Here is a 14,646-nt window from a genome sequence, read left to right as displayed (position 1 = left end):
AAGAAAAAAAAAAAAAGAAAAAAAAGAAAAAAAAGGAAAAAAAAGAAAAAAAGAAAAAAAAAGAAAAAAAAGAAAAAAAAGAAAAAAAGAAAAAAAGGAAGATTCATGTGGCTTTCATTTTGGTAATAAAGCTGCAGATGTGGACTCTGAATACATTGACAGCTAATTAGCTAAACCATGGCAGTGCAAATCGTGTGCTGCCAAGCAATGGATGAGAAATTTCTTGCTGTAGCATGGGAGTTGTTAAAAGTATGTGTAGCTTGAGAAGGGAATGCCAGATTTGTGTTCCTTAGTGACTCCTGCTGTCATCAGGAATGCGCTTTTAGCTTATGCACAAAAGCAAGGAGAAAAAGGACTTTACAATGTTTATAGAGGAGCATGTTCTTGCAACATCAAACTTTAATCAGAGCATTTAATTGAAATCTTTGCATACCACATTTCATTGTAGATATCACTTTTCATGCTGGCAGATGCACAGTGCTTTGCATGAGGGTTGCAGCTGCACAACACCAGCCCAACAAAACTCCTTGAATATGTACAATTCTAATCCAAATAAAACCAGCAAACAGAAGCATAAATTAGAGTGTGACATCCAAGGTGGTATTCAATGGACAAACACCTTCTAACAGCAAAGAGTAAACATTAATAGACACTAATTAAGTATAAGTGAAGGCAGAAGCCCATGTACATTCCATGAATCTAGTGGTTAGGAAGGAGCAACTAAATAAAAGAAGGAGACTGAAGGCAATCTGAATGATAACTACCTCAATTTTAACCACTGGAACAGTGAGTGCTCCCTGTCTCTCCTGTCTGATAGCCATGACCAGGTCCTCTAGAAGAAGCAGATGACAAAAGAAGAGGAGCTAGAATAAACCCCAAAGTAGTGTCTCAGCACTGGATAAAAGAGGTATAATACAATGAGCAACACAGTGCCAGACTTTCTATTCCTCCTGCCTCATGATGTAAAGGCAAGGCAGTCAAAGAAAATAGTGAGAAATTCAAATGTGCTGTTTTGCACATCTTAGGAAAGACAGTCCAGGAGTCCTGAGAGGATCCAGTGTGCTCTGAGAGCAGGAACAGCCAGAGCAGTCCAAATTAACAACATCTCAACATTTGTAAGGTGCATTGAGCATCACTTTTCAGAACTGAAGCTGATGGTGGCTCTTGAGAGACAACTGCAGTGAAACCCATGGAGGCAGCCAGTGCCTGTTTGCCTGCCTCAAGCATCTGATGCCACCTGCTGAAGGCCCCAGATTGTTCCCATGTCAAAGCCAGGGGAAGAGTCTGACCAAGGGAGAGCAAAATTCAGATCCAATGGGGTGCCACAAATGCTCAGCACAGCCACAGGATGACATGGGTGATCATCTGCACTCCACATCACTCAGGAAGTTCAAGAAAGGAACAGGAAATTATGACAGGTCATAATTTTCCTTGGATGAGCACATGCCATGGTCTCAAAGACTCCCAGAAAGGGAAATGGAGCTCAGCATGTCAAACCCAAGCACATGCAGGGCTGTTACAATTTTACCTGTGTTTTCAAGAAATCCAAGCACATAAAAAGCTAGACTTAGGCCTATAAAACTGGACAGAAGTGTACATAGACCCCAAGTCCAAGTAGCCTGGTACGCCCATCTTTGCTTCACTAAGCCTGTCATCCCTGTTTCAGCCCTCCTTGTGACAATATCCCCATGACATGTCGATCCCAGGACTGTGTCTGGGCAAAGACTGGGAGAGTATGGGTTGTCACAAATGGAAACCATGCCAAGGAACCTGCTGGAAAAGGGTACAGGCAAGCTATGTCAGCACTGGGGGACACTGGCCTAGGTTTTCTCATGTGTACAAATGGAGCATCTGTGACCAGTGCAGAGGTAATCTGATAAACACAGTCAAGCTTTTTTAGAAACATGCACTCCCAAGGAGTACAGATCAGGAATCATTTAATTTCAGCCTAAGGTAAGGATATAAATTAGGATCAAGCCCTTAAAAAAACCTATTTCTCTTCACTCACATCAAAGAAAATTAGCTAAGGAGTAAGCATCTATCACACAGACAATTACTATAAAGTGGCATGACTCCTACTATGAGGCATCCAACTCTAACTGTATGAATCAAAAGCCTGCAATTTGCAGAAGTGGATGCAATGCTGAGGACTGTGCACTGGTAGCTCAGTTTACCTATGAGCAGTTGCAGTTGGGAATGATTATATCCTTCTGCAGCATTAAGCTATAATAAAGATTAGTTATTGAATGTGGCTAGCAAGAGTTTTGCAGAGAAAAGAGATTATTAATCAAATAGGATATTCCAATCAGTCCTCTCTATTGTGTTTTAGCTATAGGAAAGCACATCAAGCAGCAACAGGCAGGGGAGCTGCAGACATGCCATCAGAAACTCCCAGTAATGTTTATTCTACATGCCATGGCAACCAAGTTTTTGTGGCTGTGTCTACCCCTGGTGTGTGCCCTCGTTTTACAGTCTTACTTTGCCACCAATTTTTGATTGCCAGGTTTCAGGGTCCTGCTTCTAAGTGAAGGCATCCACCCTTTCCAGCCTGACCTCCCCCATCCAAGCACTTGTGGGCTTTTCCTAATGAACCCATCCATCTTTGCTGGTTAACAATTCAAACATGTCAATTCTTTGAATGGGACGAAATATCTTTAAAACATTTAGGAGTTTCAAAGCACCAGGATATCTTTGTCAAGCTAATAAATACCCAACTGATTTAACAAAGAAAACCAAAAACCAAACCAAACCCACCACCCCAAAAAACCCCCAAAACAAACAAACAAAACCAAAAAATAACCAAACCAAAACAAAAAAACATACACACACACACACACACAAAATAAAAAGAGGAAAAGAAAATATACGTAGGGAGTCAGTGATGCCTCCAATTTTTTACATCTTTGGGTAAAAATGATATTTCGTATTCTTATTTTAGTTCAAATTAAGAATTATTCTGAAATATTTTTGTAAAATGGAAAAAGTAAATAATTCTCAAAAGAAATTTATGGAATATTTCTGTTTGGGGGGAGGCAGGAAACCATCCTTCTGTGCCTCTTGTCACATGTCACCCATAAGCATGAAAAAGGTGATAACAGTTGGGAGGAGTGGCAGAGGCACTGCATTTTTCAAGTCCTCTGAAAAGTCCAGTTGCTTCGATTAGGGAGGGAGTTCACTCATAACTATTCACAGAATGCTACCACTTGTGCTGTGAAGATTTGCCTGCCTTTTTAGAAAAGTGCATCAGTCAGAAAGAAGAGGAGAAACAGGCCTGGTGTAAACTGAATAATTTTTTTTTTAAAGGCTCCACTGCAGAAAGGTAGAAGAAAGACAGATGGCTACTTTCAGGTGACACAGGAAGAATACTTTGCACATAAAGTCATTTGTAAAAGTTTTTTTAACAACACTGGCTAAAGTAGTTTGATAAACAAGATTCAGGGGTTTGTTTCGAGCATGGCACAACTCTTCATGAGATTCAGGTTGTTCAGAAAAAGGGGAGTCCTGGCTCTAGTCACCACAATATGGATACATACTTCAGTAAGTTGCTTACATTGCCAGTAAAACTTCTGTGACAAGAATTTCCTCCTAAGGGACCTCTAATACACTGCATTATATAAGAAGAGACATGTTCCTCTGCAGGGTAGTGTGTTTCAACTGAAGAGCACAAATCTAAATACCTCTTTTCATACAAGAGTGATCTGATGGCTCAGAAAGAAATGTGGTTTCTCTGTCTCTTAAAATGCTGTAGGACTCTGTGAGCCTTACTAATATATTTGAAACCATAAAGATTAAAGACAAAATTATATTAAATAATTTGCAGGGCTAAAAATACCTTTTTATTATCCAGTACTTGTCAAGAGGAAGAATTTTAATGGATAATTTTTTATCTATTCATTATTATTATTGCTGCTGTTGTTTTTATTGCTGCTACTGCTGTATTGTTATTTCTGAGTCTATTTTAAACCACAGTCAAGGCTGAGGTTTCACTGTAATTTGTATAAGTGATCCATAAAATCTACATGATAGATTACTGTCTCTGCAAGACGTTAGAGTTTGCACAGAGGGAAAGGCTCTTCACACGGAATGTTTTCTCAAAGGACCAGGAGGACGTTCAGGAATAAAGAGTGAGCAAGCCTCCTGCTGCCATGGCACTTCTCTGGGGCTGCACAGGGGCCAGCTGGGACAGCTTGTCAGGTAACATTTTCTTCTGAGGTTTTTCAATCTTTAAAAAGGCTGTGTTTATTGCACACTTGTACTAAGGAGGAGAAATAGGAATCTTCTCTGCCCATCTCAACACCCCTCAGGATATTTACAAGGCTATGTAATGGTAGGACACAGGGGAATGGCTTTAAACTGAAGGAGAGTAGCTTTAGAATAGATATTAGGAAGAAATTCTTTGCTCCTAAAATGGTGAGACACTTGCACAGGTTTCCCACAGAAGCTGTGGATTCCCTGTCCCTGGAAGTGTTCCAAGGCCAGTCTAAATTGCGTTTTGAGCAACCTGGTCTCAAAGTGGAAGGTATGCCTGTCCATGGCAGAGGGGTTGGAACTGGATGACATTTAAGGTACATCCAATCCAAACCATTCTGTGATTCGATATTAGTGCCTCAAATTTCAGTCAGAGCAGGGTTTTCTCAAGGGCTTAATACCTTTTTGTATTGGCTGTGAAATTCCCTTTAATCAATATATGTCTTTCAGTGTGAGCTGCTGCCACATCGAGTCAGCATGTGCCATGTCTCCAGTTTGAAGGGATTGTTGAGTGGTAGCAAAAATGCACAGGAGCAGAGGAAAGGGAGAAATGTGCCTGTCTTTGCTGGGCATGTTGGGGTAAAGACACAGCTTGGAAAGCATTGTGGAAGGGAGGAAACCCCCAGACACTGCAGCATAGGCAGCCACTTAAATACTAATTATTCACCCAAAAGTGTTAAGGTAGAGAACTTCTTCCATTAATCTGTTTCTGTCTGTGGGAGCCAGGTCAGAGCAAAGCAGAACTAAGCAAACCAAACCACTTGGCTCCTTCCTTGCTGCCAAACCTTTGATGCCAATTCACTGAGTGTTTTGCATTCTCCAGTGGGAGGTTACAGAAAACCAAATTCTCCTCATTCAGGGATAGGCCAGGGCCATGGCAGTGTTATAGCCCCTCAGTCTCCATGGCAAGAATAACAAGGAGGGAAGAAAAGAAACTTGGTTCCAAAACATCATGGCTCTGATGCCAATATATTTGAAATGGGAGCATATAGCAAGGCCAGTTTTATTTCAAGCTCAGCCTTAGGTCCTATAAAAACCTTCACCCCTAGGTCTATGAGATGAGCTCAGCTGGTTAGAGTGTGGTGCTAGTAACACCAGGGTTGGGGGTTCTATCCCTATATGGGCCATTTTCTTAAGAGGTGGAAAGGATGATCCTTGTGGGTCCCTTCCAACCCAGAATATCCTGTGATCTGTTATATAAAAGCTCCAAATTCCAAATCCCTGTTAATCCTCATGAGCACTTCTCTGACACAGGTGAATAACATTTCTTGTTCCTAGGTGGAAAAGCTACAGTATGGAGATTAATCCCTAACCATGCAGGCAGAGTGAAGAAAGATTAAAACTGCAGGCACTTTGCCAGCCCACCCATCTCTGAAGTCCAGAATCTCTGGGTTTACCTACTGCCAAAAACCTGAATATTTGCAGCTTTGGTTTAACTCCTAAGGGTGACAAATGAATCCACTGCCTGTATGATGTTTCTGAATGAGAATTCATGTTTAATTTCCAAGCTGAAACAAAGGCTTCCATGGCTCTTTCTATTCTTACATGCTATACTTAGATGTCCCTCCTTTCGGTGTGCACTACAGGCTGCCAGGAAAACTTGACATAGATTGAGAGACCACCTGGTAAGGCTGGAGAGCAGCCTGTCCTGCAGGTGAATCCCACCTGCAGCTGCAGATCCTCCATGGAGACAGGACAAGACATGCCCTGCCATAGCCACACAAAGCTGGTCTCACTGTACTCCAAAGCACAGTGGCGAGCTTGGTTTGAGCTTCCAGCACAAACTACGAATGGACACTAAAGGAGTTGCTGCTGCTTTCTTGGGTAACCTGGAACAGAAAAGAAACAAAAACTGGAGAAGTGACAAGAATTGTCTGAGTTTTATAAAACTTGTTCTTCACACATCTTTAGCAAATTCATGTTGAAGTTGGACACGTGTATATTTCCCAACAAATGCAGAAAAAATATTTAGAGCACAGCCCAGTGTTCAGCTGGTATACTGGAAATGTTTGACAGGCAACAGCATCAAGTCCTTCTGGTTTCACTGTGAGTCCTTGGTAATGCTGCCATTGTTTGAAATATTGCCTGTGTCCTAATAGAAAAGCCATAAGGAATGACAGTCCCTACTCCAGCCTTTGTTAAAGACGTTTATTTTTCAATCCCTTGGACACTATCCACAGAACAGACACCAAAAGCTCACTGTTCAAAGCTACATCCCCAGGCTCTTTTCAGGTCCTCAGCTCACATCTGTGTTTTCTTCTTATCACTAGGCCTCCTGCACTGTCTTTTTACCCTGTCCAGGCAGTTTCTGACAAGGAAAAAACACTGATGGCCAGTCTGATGATGAAACTCTGCTGACCTGGGAGTGTTCACATTAACTAGTGAAACATAAAATACTCAGGAAAATGACCATGAATCCACTTCTGGAAATCTGGGTAACACTACAGGCATAATGTTCAGTCTTCACAAAGATGGCTATGATCCTTACAAGACCTAGAGGAAAAGAAAAAAGATCAACAATGATGAAGTAGGGTTAATTAAACATGTCAGCTGAGGATTGATCAGAAAGACTTATCTTCACTTGGGAGCCAGCCACCAGGAGCCAGCACTCCATGACCCTGTCTCTTACTTTCTCTTTTTTTCCCATGTTCACATGGGACAAACAATTCTATAATATTCAGCAATAAAGTTTTGTTCTGTTTGAAACTTGGGTAGACCAGACATGGGATATAGTTGCCAGTGACACCTGAATTGCAGTAAATTCTGATCAAATATATGATCTCAGAAAGAGCTGACAGCAAATGAATGGAAGGACAAAGAATCCCAATCCTTGTATTTGCTGGCAGCTGAAAAGGCAGCAGACGTCTTCATAAAACAGCTTTGCCCCTCCTGGGCTGACACGGTGCTGTCAGATTGAAAGGGCACGAATGCCAACTGTGCTGCCTGACATGCTTCAGCAGGGAGAAATGCTGCAGCCTGTGTTTGGCAGCGTGATTTGCTGTCAGAGAATTTCGTAGCCTTGGGGTGCAATTACCAAAAGCTCTGGCGCCTGCCGTGTTCAATCTGTGCTCGGGTACAATCGATGGGTAGCTACCCCAGGAGCACCCAGCAAGGGACAGAAGGATGACAGCATGTGGCAACCATCCCACCCCATGCAGAGCCAGCAGTGGGATGTGGACATGGTGCAGGGAGCATGGAGCAGGCAGTTGTAGAAGTGGGCCAAGTTTGGCCCAGGTGGCTGCTAAGCCTCACCAGCTGCAAGCACAACTGGGACAGAGGGAATGAATAATGAATGTGTGCAATAAGGCCAGCTTGAAGGTTAAAGAGAAATGAGAGAGCAGAATGGGGTCTGGCAATCTTCCAAGGGAAGGGTTTTAATCTATGGGTTTTGTTTTATTCGAAGGCCTCTGATCCTCAGGTGAGAAACTGATAAATGATCTGCAAGGTTTCACACAGATACTGCACAAAAACCAAATTGTCATCCCATCCATCTGTACTGGTTTTGGCTGGAATAGAGCTAATTTTCTTCTTAGTAGCTGGTACAGTGCTGAGTTTTGGGTTTAGTATGAAAATAATGTTGGTAACACACTGATGTTTTGGTTGTTGCTGAGCAATGCTCACCCTAAGCCAAGGACATCTCAGTGTCTCCTGCTCTGCCAGTGGCAGCTGCACGAGAGGCTAGGAAGGAGCATGGCCAGGACAGGTGAGCTGAACTGGCCAAAGGGATTTTCCTTACCTTAGAATGTCATGCCCAGTAGATAAACTAGGAGAGCTGTCTGGAAGGGGCCGATTGCTGCTCAGGACCTGATTGGGCATTGGTAAGTGGTTAGTGAGCGATTTTACTGTACATTAGTTGTCTTTTGGGGTTTATTCCCTTCTCTTTCTCTCTCTCCTTTTCATCATCATCATAACACCATCATCATTATTATTATACTTTATTTCAATTATTAAACTGTTTTTATCTCAAGCCATGAATTTTACCTTTTCCCAGTTCTCCTCCCCATCCCACCAGGGTGGTTGCTGTTGAGTGAGTGAGCAGCTAGTGGTATTTGGTTAAACCACAACACCATCCCAGATGTTGGGCTTACAAATTTGGTTCCTGCTGCCCTAAACTGGGATATCACTGAATTGTAGCTACAGCATGAGCCTTGTCAGAGGGTCTTTGCTTTAAGCTGGTCAGATGCAGCTGATCTGCTCAGCTAACTTGGCCTTTTACGTGTGCAAGGACTCCCAGGAAGACATGAAGACAATACAGTAAATAAGACTTGGTTTTCTTTTACATCTTGCAATGAAGGCTCAGGATAAAGCTAATTCCACTCTGTCTTGTGTTCAGGTTCTCAGTTCCACTGTGCACAATTCTAGGCTCATTTAAAAGCACTCAGCAAATAACAGATCAGAATACTGTCAGATATTTTTTAATCTGAGAGCCTGGGAAATATAAGCAAAATCAAAATAAAAAAAACCCGCAAATGTAGCTCAGTTTTCTTGCTTATGAAATCTCAGTGGAATATTTTTCTCTGCAGTCTATGGAGAGAAAAAAACATGGGAACAACTGATGATCTTTTTTTTAGACTTCCTTTATTGAAAAAAATCCTGCACTGATGAGTGATGTTACTAAATATAAGCACTGATCTCTACAGTGGCCACATTAACAGATTGCTAAGTTTTATGAGGCAAATGTGTTTGCACAGAGCTGCAAAGAGCAGAAGATAATGAAAACTTTGGAATCAGATAGAGATGACCAGCAGGACCATGAGTCAGTAGTCACAGCACACAGAGTCAGAGCCAGCACAATCTGGAGGAACCAAAACAAACTCTGCAGTATTTTTGGAAGGGGAAGGCTGGCAAGCATAGCTTTACCTGGGCAACATGAAATGCAGCAGATGGGAAGATCCTGAGGGGGAGAGAAACTCAAAGGTGGGAAATTAAGCCTCATAGCCCTTGGCAGTCAACCAGGAAGTTGAGAAAACTCAACTGAAACTGTACAACAACGGCAGCAGCTTCCCTCCTGCCCGAAACACACGCTCTGAAAGCGTGCCCCGAGCCAGTGAAGCAACGTGCAAAGACACAAGGGACTAAATTCAGTGGACCAGTAGCTGCATGTTTCTCACAGAACTTGCTGGGGGCTGTGGCGCACAGCCAGCCTTCTCCTCTTTGGCACTGGAAAGCTCCCTCCCATGAGGAGTTCTGCTCAGACTCAGACTCTCCACACAAGTTGCCAGCAGTTAGGCAGAATGATCCTTGCACAGCTGACTCGTTGCTTGCAAGACAAAGCTGTTGGTTTAGAGGGGCCAGTTTTGTCTCAGAGCTTCTGGAAGGCAAAAATGTGGGTGAATGGCTATTTCTACACTTGATCATTCTGTCAGCTGGCTTCCCCAGCTGGGATAGGCTGAGATCTAAGCTAAAAGCTCACCTTTGCTGAGAATGGGGAGGTAATAGTTACAGAAGTGGGGGAGCCATGAGGATTCAGGGATGAGCAAAACATAAATGCATGTAGAACACACCTGAGCCAGATATTGAAAACCAGGGTTCTGGGAAGATGGGTAGAACAGTATCTGTCACTGGTTGGCTCCAAAGCATCCAAGATAGTCAGCTTGCTCATCATGGCTTTGACCAGTGAAATGCCAATGGTGGTGAAAGCAAACAGTCACCACAGTCACCTGCTCCCCTGCATCACCTTGCTTCATTTCCTCCCTGTGCTGTGAGCTGAGGGCAAGGAACTCGATCAAAATTGCTGTGGAGAGTAAATCAAGAAGAGTTTAGAACAAACTGACTGAGGGAAGGAAAGTTATTAACATGCAAATCAATGTAGATAAGTCGGGGGCAAGGGGAATCTGACTTTAATTCATTTAATAGTGCATAGATGTGTGGACCAGAGCTGACAAGAATTTAAACAAAGACAACACCCATGTGTTGTGGCTGTTTGCACGCTTCACAATGGCAACAGGGGACAGTGAAAGAATGTATGTCCCTGTGAGCTGTAACATTTGTAAAACTGCTTTTCCCAACACCTTTGGGTGACCAGTCCTGCACACACAGGCATTCTGCCAGTCCATCCAGAACTCCAGTTCACCACATCAGAAAAAAGCCCAGCATATTTCTTAGAAGGAAAGTCTATGGTAACTACTTCCAGTTAAGAGCACTTAAACTGCATTTATTTGCTAAGCAATGTTGACTTCCTGAATTTTATGTGAAAGAGCTTTTGTTTCAAAGGCAAACCATAAAAGTACAATCCCCAGCCTCTCTTCTCAGCAGCCTAAGCAATATAGCACTCCAAATCTGTCATTGGCTGAGGTGGGGATATTTTTTCTGAAACCTGCTGTTAAAATATTGGCAACACAAGTCTGCTTTAACATCGCTGATTCCAAACAAAAGGAGACACAGACATGAGGAGATGAAAAGACTAAAAACAGCAGCATATCTTGATTTCCCAGAGAATACAAGATATGCAAGAGTCATGTTTGCAGAGGACTGGCTGGATGAGGACTTGCCAAACCAGGAGCAGCTGTCATAGCAATCACATCCAGAAAGAGAAGTGGTGTCAAGTCAGACTTCACCTGGAAGGAAATTTCCCTGCTTCAAGGAACATTGTAATATAAGGAAAACTTAGGAAGCTGTTGGTCAAGGCATGTTCATAAAACCTGAAAGTTGAAGGCAAAGACCCCACCAGAAAGCAGTGACGCTTCATGGAAAAGGCAATTGTTTGATAGAGCCTGGTTCATAGGTCTGGCTCTGCCTTTGGCTTGCACAGGCAGTCCTTGGAAACATTGCATGAGTGTCTGCCTCTTTTTCCCTGTCTCTCAAATGGGGAGAGCCACTAAGAACCTTCTCCAAGTCCAGTGAGACCTGCCAATGGGAAAATTCTGCATATGCTGACATGAGTGCCAAGAATGATGCTTAAGCTTCAATAATGACATTTATTCAGTGGGATCCCCTGCCTCCCTTGTGGGGTCCTTTTGCATGGTCCCATGGTGTAGTGATGCTAAGAGTTACTCAGCAAATAGGTTGTCTTGCTGCATGTCTTCTGTTCTCTGTGTGAAGGAATAGGGCTTTTCTAGAGCCCTGGCAGGGTTTTTTTCAGCATGAACTGCCTGGGCTAGGTGAGACAAAAAGAAAGCCATGGTCAACCGAACCCACCAGAGTCCCTGGAAGGGAGCAGGGCAGGAGCTGGGTGGCTCTGGTGACACATGCTGCAGTGAAGAGGGTGACATCATGCTCACCAGGTGGGAGACAGCATCCAGCAGGCACACCTGGCTACCTTGGGACCAAAACCACCCCCAGATTAGCCTGCCTCTCTAGCTCCAGCCATGCGAGGTCTCACATTTGTGCACATTTCCCTGTAGATCCTGATACCCTGGGGATTGTGTCAGCCTGTGCTCACTTTCAGTTTTTCATGCTCTGGTCCTCTTGCAATGCCAAGGCTAGTTTATCTCAATTCTCAGAGTGCATGTGCCCAAGGCCATGCGCCACTGCTCAGAGAAGTCTCAGTATTGTTCTTTTAGCGCTTTTAATTTAGCATAGCTGAGTGTATAAGATATATTGATATGAGAAATCTGTTGCTTCCCTCTAAGTTCAGCCTTTTTGTGCTGAGCTGTAGGATGCTAAAGATAAGTGGGTACTTTGTCACCAGCAGTAACACTTCAGAAGGCAGTCCAATTTTCTTCTTGCCTCCCTCAGGTTGCTCCTCCATTGCTAAAGCTCCCCAGCACGTCCTTTCATCATTCAACTATTTTTAGATGCCCCTTCTCCACAGGCAGTTGATCCACAAATCAAAAAAAGCCATGGAATCTCCCAGTGTTATGGAGATTTTTGGAGGTTTAGTCCTGAACTGAGATCAGACAACAGTTCAGAATTCCTTGACTTTTTTCATTAGACATGGCTCACAAGACAGAGCCCATGCTGTGCCTATAATCCAAAGCCTCCCTGAGAAACCTCAAGTTCTGTCAGGTCCCAGAAAAGAAACATCCTCAGGCCTTAGGAATAGTAATGCAACAGAGCCCATCATCCACAAGCCAGCTCTCATGTTATGTGCAAAAAGCGTAGGTTTCTGCCAGATTCTAGTTCTTTTATTGGTAAAGTCAACAGCTACATCTTCAAAACATTGCAGGAGCGTGTTTAACATGTTTGTGGCCATTTTCTGTTTAACTGGTACTGATTTTTGATACAGGAGTGTACTAAGAAGCCAAGAGATAAAAGGGAATGATGACAATGTGGGAAAGTCGGTACTATATCCTTCAACTACTTGAGCTGACATAGCTTCCCATAAAACAAATTGTTTATAACAGATTCCATTAGTCAGAAGACAGTAAACAGTTGCCACAACGCATGCCTCTTAGGCACTAAAAGGGTCTTCAGGACATTTGTCAGCTTCACTTTATTTTTTGGGGGAAGCTTTTTATATACATTTAAGCCTGAGCAACATAGGAGTGCTCCTTTTTCCTTTTTTAACCCATTAAGAAAATAAAAGGTGGCTGTAGACACTGGTGGGGATTCAGAAGATTTAATTAGTAAGGAGACTGGTGAGGGGTAAACAGATGCAAAGCTAGAGGTAAGTAGGCAGAAAAAAAAATAATGCTAATATGGAAAATGTTTCCTCCTTCTTGGAAGGATGACATGTTTTTGTGGTGTCCTGGAGCTCAGCTGGTAGTCAGGGCAGTTAGGGTGGCAGTCAGAGTCCAAGCCTACCACCTTTCCAATTTAGCTGCTGTCAGAAAGGTTGTCCAAGGTGTGCAGAAAAGTTATCAATCACTTTTTTCATTTGCTCATGTCATATGTTCAGTGGTCTATAGTCACCAGCTGTCAGGTACCCTGGACTCTCTTTGAGCCCATGATGTAAGGGAGAAAAAGAAGATCTCAAGTTTACCACTGTTCCTGAGATCTCTTCCCATCCACAGTGTCATAGCTGGTTAATGTATCAGCATGAGGGAGCAATACCTGTGCTGCTTGAAACACCGGACAGGTTAAAACCACCTGCCCCAGAAGCTGGGTCATGAATGTCTGTATAGCTTGAGCAATGCATTTAGGGTCTGTCAGCACCTTCACTCTGCATTGCCATGAAAGGAAATAAATGTTCAGATTGACTGAAATGGCTCCAAGCAGTTCAGAACATTTTGTAATTGTGCTGAGGCAGCTCTGAATGGTCCTGCTGTCTGAGAGGCAATGAAAAAGGAACAGCAGGCTTTACTTCTAAGTACATTTACTTCTTGACTGTTGAAATCATCTGTCTGAATGAGGTTTAGGCAGCAATGCTTCCTAATTATGTAGGCCAGTGAAGTACCCAGCACTGAGTGCTGCATTCACAGGAGTTTTACTGTGGCTCCCAAAGGATGCTACATAGGAAATAGGCTGCTGAATCTTTTGTAAAAAGCATTTTCCTTTTTCAAAAGAACAGTCCTGAAATGTCCAGGTATGGAGTGACGGTATACCAGTGAATACAATGGCTCCCACCAGGAAGATCAATGTCTTGTAGGAGTAAAAAATGGAGAGGGAGGAAGAATGGAGACGTGCAAGGCTTAATAAACATTTGATTAAACCTCAATCTTCCTAATATTGGATAATCTGAAAACAAAACCACCTCTATTACCTGGAACAGAAGTTACTGAAAAACTGAGTATCAAAAATCTGCTGATGTACATGTTTGGAATTTCTATACCAGTTATTTCCATTCAAGTGCCTAAATTTTCATATCAGCATTGCTTGAAAACAAGTTTTCAGCTTATATTGCTTGCTGACAGCTATAATTTTTCACCAGTTTCTATCTAGTCGTCTGCTAGGTCTCTGATTGCTGGTTCGATAGCTGCAAGTTAAGCATAGCTACACTGCAAGTCACAGGTCACACAAAATCAGCCCCTGGAAGGGTATGCTTTGGTGATCTGACTCCATTAGCTAAAATATCTTTCAGATCCTCCTTGAAAGTCAGGCGGGCCCAGAAAGCTGCCCTATAATTCACATTCCTTGATATTGACAGTATGAGCAGGCATAACAACCCACAGACTGAGGAGCAATGAAACTGCTCACCAGTACATGACAAAACCAGAGTAACTCTTCAGAGAGAGGTGAATACCACTCCTACACATTGACAGCAAATGCAGATTGATTAATATTTCATTGCAAATATAAACATTCAATGTGATTCCTCTTTGAAATGTCACTGCACATCTGGGCATGGCTGCCTTCACTTTCTACGTGCTATTTCTAAAAGTTAACTTCTTCCCTCTTACCATAGGTGGGTCTGTTGCCTGCAGCGTGGCTTCCCCTGGCACTGTTGCCCCCAGGAGTATAAAAAAAACAGAATAGGTATTAGTGATGATGACTACTAGGTCAGTGCTGTTCAATGGTCTTCAAGAGAGTGGAGCATAAGAACTGCTCTGGAAATGAAACACTTGATCTTTTGATAAT

Source organism: Lichenostomus cassidix, chromosome 1 (genome assembly GCF_008360975.1).
Source record: "Lichenostomus cassidix isolate B80296 chromosome 1, HeHo_3.0, whole genome shotgun sequence".
Classification (NCBI taxonomy): domain Eukaryota; kingdom Metazoa; phylum Chordata; class Aves; order Passeriformes; family Meliphagidae; genus Lichenostomus; species Lichenostomus cassidix.
The sequence above is the reverse complement of the archived record's forward strand: the minus strand, read 5'-3'. Positions refer to the sequence as shown.